An 8913-nucleotide genomic window follows, 5' to 3' on the forward strand; every position below is an offset into this window, starting at 1 on the left:
AATAAAATACAGCAATGAAAAAATTTGTCGAAAAATCATTCGACATTATTAACTGCAAAAAATATTCCATCCAGTTTGTTTTTCAAAACTTTTCAAAAAATAAAATTATATTAGAAAATATGTTATTTTACACCTTATTTTCAATACCATAATGTAAAACAAAAATGGACTTCATTTTATTGATTGATTGCATTGTAGTGCAGTACAATAAAATATTAAGGAGGTGTTCGATAGATAGAACAGTCTCCGCTTTTCGAATTCTGTACGATATTTGCGATACACTTAAGGCGGCCTGATATTACACTTCATGAAGTGAAAATTAAAAAGATCTTCAAAGTTATTTGAGCGCTTATTTTTGACTTAATCTAATACATATGCCTGACTGCTGATCGGATATTTATGACAGATCTATTTCATGCATTCCTCATTTAACCACACAAATCCTTCCAAATTTGTAAACATTGTCCTCATATTAGAATACATGACATACACGTAGTCTGAAATTACCTGACACATCTCATGGTCCTCCACCATAACATACCACGGTTTATCAAATTTCAGTATTTGCAACTTATCCTCTGTTTTCTAAAATACAAAAAAAGTTTCAATGCACAGCTAAGGAAATGAACAAAGTATGTTCTAAAATTGAATAAATACCCCCTTCCTCAGTCCCTGGTATATTTTCAGTGAAACAAAATTTTATAGAGCTTGATTACTCTGAACAAAATCGATTACTTTAATTTTGGAGTTAAATCTGTGTTATAAATTTCAGCTCAAACTAAAACGATAATTATGTGTCTATAAAAATCATAGAAAATCTTACCAAAATCTTCCTGCCTTTTCCTTCACTACAATGTTTGTTGACAACTGAGAACGTATGACAGCTCACTTTTGTGACGTCATCAATATTGTGACGTTATGTATCTCATTGAAATCATAACTTTCCATGCAGAGCATATTACTGCAGAAACCATACGCTATGCACTCTATTATTGCCTAAATAATGGTATGTACACTGTAGTACGGGTAATTCAATTTTTAGCGTAATAATAATTGACTTCAGTTCACGCCAAAACTTAGCCAAGGCAAAATTGCTGAGCGTGAGGTAGATCTAATTCCACCCCCTCCCCCCTTTCTAAGCGCAACGGCGACATTACAGTAGTAGATTTCTCAAAATTTTAAATAAGATCTCGGATCTATAAAATTTTTTACTATACTGTAGTCAAGACCCACAGGCACTTGTTTCGGTAATAAATTTTTAACCCATAGTGTTATTATTATACTATGGGTTAAAAATTTATTACCGAAACAAGTGCCTGTGTCAAGACCCCATAGAAACATTCTGGAACGTTTAGTAGTCATTGCTCCATGTACCTAGAAATGATGAATTTTATAGGCAAAAACAACAACTTCGACAGTGCCCAAAATTGTGTTACAGATATAGGGATAAACAAAATAGACCTTCTATCTAAAATTTCTTTACATGTCATCAATGACTTTTCATTTCTTTGAAAGGATCCCTCATTTTGCAACCAGACATTCTTCTTCTATTTTGCATGTGGAATTTATTTTAATTTTATCTATAATTAGTTTATGTTAAAGAAAAAAATATAAAAATTCGGTATTAACGGTCCATGCTTTCACTGACACGTTTTTCTTCTTACATTGCATATGTGTGAATGTAATTTATTATGATCTCAATTATTTAACGCGAGCAGTTGCTTCTTTTTATCTTATCTCCATCACCCCTACTAATGTTATTGTGATTTAAATGCAAGACACGTGGTGTAGATTGACCCATTCTAAGGTTATAGGGAAGAACCGGTTTTATAGATAAAATTGGCAGTAGGTCATAGGAAACGATTCTTAACACCAGGATTTCACTTTTTAAACCTAAAGCTATATATTAAAGAATGTTAAATTACGAGTAGTAATATTTTTTGGCCTTTGTTCTACTGAAAAATAAAGGTGAAAAATTTTCCACTTGTTACTTTTCTTACCCGCTTATCGTTCTTGATTTTGTGGTTTTATGACGTCACAAGAGCCCACTGATGTAAACAGTGCATTAGACTAATGTATTTCTACCATATTTTATCTAGTTAATTTAAGATTTTTTTGTAAATATAAATGTGTCTATGTTTTCGGTTGAGTTATCTGATTTCGTAGTTCAGTCAATTCAGTTTGAGCGAGTCGTTAATAAGGCACGGCAACTCAAAACTGGAGCCTTTTATCGGAGGATGATCCTGATGAATATTCTATATAAAATTACGCTTAAATTAAGCTACAACTTCGATTACTTACTCTACATCAAACCTTTAGAAACAAAAAAATATTTCCCTGTTTTATACACATATACGACATACCAAGAGGATTTCATCGTCATTCAAAAAAGTTGTTAGGTCTTTTTTATTCCAAGAAAAATCGCATAATGCAACATAGAATAGAGCAATATATTAAAAGTGACCTTTTCTGCTTAGAATAAAAATTTTGATTAAGCCTATAATATTCTGTTAAAGAAAGATATATGACACGTATGTGGGGAATATCCCTAACGTGAATCCCCAAAATAAACACGGGGGCCATGCAGTGGTATTGAAGTCCATGATAAGCGCGAGCCACTCAAATTGTCAGTTTCGTTTTGAAATTTCGTTTTCCCCGATCTGAAACACACATATTGCTGTTAAAACGATACAGCAATAGAATTCCTGAGTTTATGACATGACCGTATTCTTCTAAAAAAAAATATATATATATATATATAAAGAAGAAATGTTGAGCCCAGAGCAAATGAGATTGTTACGATGCCGATACTTTGTTCAGTCACGGTTTGACTCGACAATATCGATTTTTGAAATACTCGGTATGTAGTAGTAAACAGTACAGTCCGTGATCAGTTTGCAAATCCATCCATCATTTGCGAGACTACAATTTTAATATTAATGATCTTTTTAACAGGTAATAAAACTTTTGAAATTATATCCTTTACAGAAAAAAATCCCCCGTAAATATAATATACACTGGAAATATAAATAGGTTTATATACGATGATAAGTACTGATCTTTGATAAATATTTTAACATATTGATGGGAAAGATACCTACCTTTTTTTGTATTTTATGTATTAAATTTTACTAAATAAAAAAAAATGTCGATTTCTAATTCATTCAATATCTACATTTGGTAGAATCCTTATTCTTCATAGATTAGAGCTGCCTTTTTTTTTCTTTAATACATAGGTCTACATGTTAAAACGGCGTTTGTACTAACTCGCATATATACAAGTTTACGTTTAGTTTTTGCCAGAGTTATTTTTAACCCATCTGCAGTGTGTTTAAAAATGACACGATTAAGAACTTTAAAGAACTTTCAATTACAAAAACAAAGAAATAACAAGAGGGAGGGGGGCGCCAGAGAACGGATATTGGTGGTGATGTTGTACAGTAAGTGAATTAAAGACTGTGTCAAATGATAAGAATTGATTAAATTGTATAAAACAGCAACACAAGAAATTTTTTTCTTGTTTTTTTTAAGCCGTGTGATGCTACACAGCAGGTACGTATCGTTTGTCAAGAAAAGTGTAATCATATACTGATACTGACACTAAAGTTGGACTCTGTGTGAAAGTAAAACTAGGTTGTAAATAAATGATTTCATTAAAACAACTGCCCTGGTTATGAAAAATGAATTCATTCTCATTCTCCCTCTCCCTTCTTTCTCTCTTCCGATCGCTTTATTTTTCTCTCAATAGATCGAAGTGTTAAACGATGAAAATGATCACATTTTGACTGATAAACATGCAAACATCTTGCAAATATGCAATGGAATTTTTAAAAAGGAATACTGGCCTGTTTGAAGATCTATATTTATACAAGGTTTTAGCCATGATTATGATATTCTTTAAAATTAAGCTGCAAAATGACATGAGAGTTTGTAAACATTGCGTAGCTTTGAACAGCGACTGGGCCTTACTGACGTCATATGCTAAGGGAGATAAGCAACGTTAGTCAAAGTGAATTTTCACGACTGAGTAATTTTGATCGACTGTGCTGTAGCTATCTTGCGTAAAAAATCCAAAAAACAATTTCAGTCTTATTTTACCAGCTAAGATGAACTTATTCCAGTATGTAACTCAATATGTTCAGGTAATTGTCTCCTATGACCTTTAAAACAAGAAATTGCTATAATCTGTTTCTTTTAAAAACATGTCCTATAAAAATGCGTTTCCAGAATTTTCTGAGAGATTTTTAAGATTTTAAACAGAAATGAGTGGGGTTTAAAAAAAATCACAATCTACTTAATTAATCTTCGCTATTTTGATAATTTTCGGCGAAAATTGGAGCTTTACGGGTAATGTCGCGTGTAAAGGACTTAGTGTGAGCTTATCTCACTAAACAAGTACTGCTAAGCATTATTGAAAAGGGATTTACAATTTTATTCAAAAAAAAAAAAAAATTATATTAGAAAATATGTTAATTTACACCTTATTTTCAATATCATAATGTAAAACAAAAATGGACTTCATTTTATTGATTGACATTGCATTGTAGTGAAGTACAATAAAATGCAGTTAAATTCTTATTATGGTAAACAGTATAAATTCTCTTGAAAAAAAAAAAAAATCCACTCATCAGTCAAAAAAGAGTGTTCATTTTCTTTGGATCTTTTGCGCATACCCAAATTAGTCATTCGATTAAAAAGAAAAAAAAAGCAACACGTATCTTTGCGAAAGTCCTTCGGCTTAATTATTGATTGTATATTTTGATTCATATCAAAGAAAACAAATATTTAAGAACATGAGAATAAAAGAAATGCTCTCTAGTCTGTTTTCGAAACCTTTTTTTTTTTCAAAGCATAAAATGAAAAAAAGTGTGTGTATTCAATCAGTTTTTAAATTCAATTTAGAAAAAAAATGACTAAGTTAATTTTGATTGGACAATTTGGCAGGTATCACAATGTATCGCATTGTATTGCAGCAGAGTGCAGTATGGTGCAATATACTTGTATTTAAACAAGCACAATTATTTTACTTGTCAATGTATTAGAAATATACCCCACCATCCACCCTCCAAAGACAGCTTTTATATACAATTTGTCCATGTGATTGAATGTTTATTTGGAAATTTGCATAATGTAAGTTTTGTTTCAAAGTTCGATAACTCAAATTATGTCCCTTTGAACAACGTAGACAAAACGATCATTGATTTCTGCTTTATATTATGTAAATGTTTAAGCAATGCTAACGAGTAACAAGCTTGTATACTATATATAAGAAGTTAGAGAGACATTCACAAATGACCATGTGTTAAAGTCAGAGTAAATAACAGTTACGGGTAATGTCGCGTGTAAAGGACTTAGTGTGAGTTTATCTCATTAAACAAGTACTGCTAAGCAGTATTGAAAAGCGTCTTTGATTGTTCTACAAAGTCATTGGCGCTTTGTTTGAGTCTCAAAATACTCACTCATCAGTCAAACAGGAAAGTTTTTTTTTTCACTGTTTTGCCTAATAATAAAAATTGACCAAGTATGCTTTAATTAGACAGTACATCAAGCATTACAATGCAATGTATTGTACATGTAGGGCAGTTATATTTTTATTTAAAAGCCAAATTAATTGCCTTGCAATTAAAGGACTTCACTCGACACTCCAATTTTCCTCGGGATATTTCGCATATATCCATATCAGTCTTTCAATAAAAAATCAGCAAAAGTAACTGTTCTTTGATGAGAACTTAGCTCTAAGTACTGTTATCAGAATATATTCTGTTTATCCTTCCTGGTGCTTATCTGCATCACTCTCAAAATTTACACTCATCAGTCAAACACGAGATTTCTCTCTTTTTCAATCTTTCATATACCCAAACTAGGCGTTGCATAAAATAATACACAACAATGAAAAAATTTGTCAAAAAACCATTCGACATTATTACTGCATTGTTAATTTAGATTCATATGAAAGAGAACAATAATTTAAGAAAATGTAAATGAAAATATTCCATCCAGTTTGTTTTTCAAAACTTTTTAAAAAATAAAATTATATTAGAAAATATGTTAATTTACACCTTATTTTCAATACATAATGTAAAACAAAAAATGGACTTCATTTTATTGATTGACATTGCATTGTAGTGAAGTACAATAAAATGCAGTTAAATTCTTATTATGGTAAACAGTATAAATTCTCTTGCAAACAAAAAAAATCCACTCATCAGTCAAAAAAGAGTGTTCTTTTTATTTGGATCTTTTGCACATACCCAAATTAGTCATTCGATTAAAAAAACAAAAAAAAAAAACAAAAAAAAAACAGCAACACGTATCTTTGCGAAAGTCCTTCGACTTAATCATTGATTGTAAATTTTGATTCATATCAAAGAAAACAAATATTTAAGAACATGAGAATAAAAGAAATGCTCTCTAGTCTGTTTTTGAAACCTTTTTTTTTTTTTCAAAGCATAAAATGAAAAAAAGTGTGTGTATTCAATCAGTTTTTAAATTCAATTAAGAAAAAAAAGACTACGTTAATTTTGATTGGCCGGCATCACAATGTATCGCATTGTATTGCAGCAGAGTGCAGTATGGTGCAATTCTACTTGTATTTAAACAAGCACAATTATTTTACTCAAATCAATGTAATAGAAATATACCCCACCATCCACCCTCCAAAGACAGCTTTTATATACAATTTGTCCTTGTGATTGAATGTTTATTTGGAAATTTGCATAATGTAAGTTTTGTTTCAAAGTTCGATAACTCAAATTATGTCCCTTTGAACAACGTAGACAAAACGATCATTGATTTCTGCTTTATATTATGTAAATGTTTAAGCAATGCTAACGAGTAACAAGCTTGTATACTATATGTAAAACGTTAGAGAGATATTCACAAATGACCATGTGTTAAAAGTCAGAGTAAATAACGGTTACGGGTAATGTCGCGTGTAAAGGACTTAGTGTGAGTTTATCTCATTAAACAAGTACTGCTAAGCAGTATTGAGAAGCGTCTTTGATTGTTCTACAAAGTCATTGGCGCTTTGTTTGAGTCTTAAAATACTCACTCATCAGTCAAACAGGAAAGTTTTTTTTCTCTGTTTTGCCTGATAATAAAAAGTATGTTTTAATTAAACAGTACATCAAGCATTACAATGCAATGTATTGTACATGTACATATGTCGGACAGTTATATTTTTATTTAAAAGCCAAATTAATTGCCTTGCAATTAAAGGACTTCACTCGACACTCCAATTTTCCTCGGGATGTTTCGCATATATCCATATCAGTCTTTCAATAAAAAAAAATCAGCAAAAGTAACTGTTCTTTGATGAGAACTTAGCTCTAAGTACTGTTATCAGAATATATTCTGTTTATCCTTCCTGGTGCTTATCTGCATCACTCTTAAAATTTACACTCATCAGTCAAACACGAGATTTCTCTCTTTTTCAATCTTTCATATACCCAAACTAGGCGTTGCATAGAATAATAGACAGCAATGAAAAAAATTGTCGAAAAATCATTCGACATTATTACTGCATTGTTAATTTAGATTCATATGAAAGAGAACAATCATATAAGAAAATGTGAATGAAAATATGCCATCCAGTTTGTTTTTCAAAACTTTTCAAAAAATAAAATTATATTAGAAAATATGTTATTTTACACCTTATTTTCAATACCATAGTGTAAAACAAAAATGGACTTCATTTTATTGATTGATTGCATTGTAGTGAAGTACAATAAAATATCTAGGAGGTGTTCGATAGATTACAGTCTTCGCTTTTCGAATTCTGTACGATATTTGCGATACACTTAAGATTGCCTGATATTAAACTTCATGAAGTGAAAATTAAAAAGATCTTCAAAGTTATTTGAGCGCTTATTTTTGACTTAATCTAATACATATGCCTGACTGCTGATCGGATATTTATGACAGATCTATTTCATGCATTCCTCATTTAACCACACAAATCCTTCCAAGTTTGTAAACATTGTCTTTATGTTAGAATACATGACATACAAGTAGTCTGAAATTACCTGACACATCTCATGGTCCTCCACCATAACATACCACGGTTTATCGAATTTCAGTATTTGCAACTTATCCTCTGTTTTCTAAAATATAAAAAAAAGTTTCAACGCACAGCTAAGAAAAAGAACAAAGTATGTTCTGAAATTGAATAGATACCCCCTTCCTCAGTCCCTGGTATATTTTCAGTGAAACAAAATTTTAGAGCTTGATTACTCTAAAAAAAATCGATTTCTAATTTTGGAGTTAAATATGCGTTCTAAATTTCAGCTCAAACTAAAACGATAATTATACTTCTAAATTAATCACAGATAATCTTACCAAAATCTTCCTGCCTTTTCCTTCACTACAATGTTTGTTGACAACTGAGAACGTATGACAGCTCACTTTTGTGACGTCATCAATATTGTGACGTTATGTGTCTCATTGAAATCATAACTTTCCATGCAGAGCATATTACTGCAGAAACCATACGCTATGCACTCTATTATTGCATAAATGATGATATGTACACTGTAGTACGGATAATTCAATTTTTAGCGTAATAATAATTGACTTAAATTCACGCCAAAACATAGCCAAAGAAAATTGCTGAGCATGAGGCAGATCTAACTCCACCCCCCCCCCCCTTTCTAAGCGCAACGGCGACATTACAGTAGAATATTTGTCTAAATTTTAAATCAGACCTCGGATCGATACAAACTTTTTTACTATACTGTAGTCAAGACCCCATAGAAACATTCTGGAACGTTTAATAGTCATTGCTCCATGTACCTAGAAGTGATGAATTTTATAGGCAAAAACAACAACTTCGGAAGTGCCCAAAATTGCGTTACAGATATAGGGATAAATAAAATAGACCTTCTATCTAAAATTTCTTTACATGTCATCAATTGC

The sequence above is a fragment of the Saccostrea echinata genome, unplaced genomic scaffold, assembly GCF_033153115.1.
Source record: "Saccostrea echinata isolate AGI-Se365-2 ecotype Australia unplaced genomic scaffold, CSIRO_AGI_Sech_v1 ptg000030l, whole genome shotgun sequence".
NCBI classification, from domain to species: domain Eukaryota; kingdom Metazoa; phylum Mollusca; class Bivalvia; order Ostreida; family Ostreidae; genus Saccostrea; species Saccostrea echinata.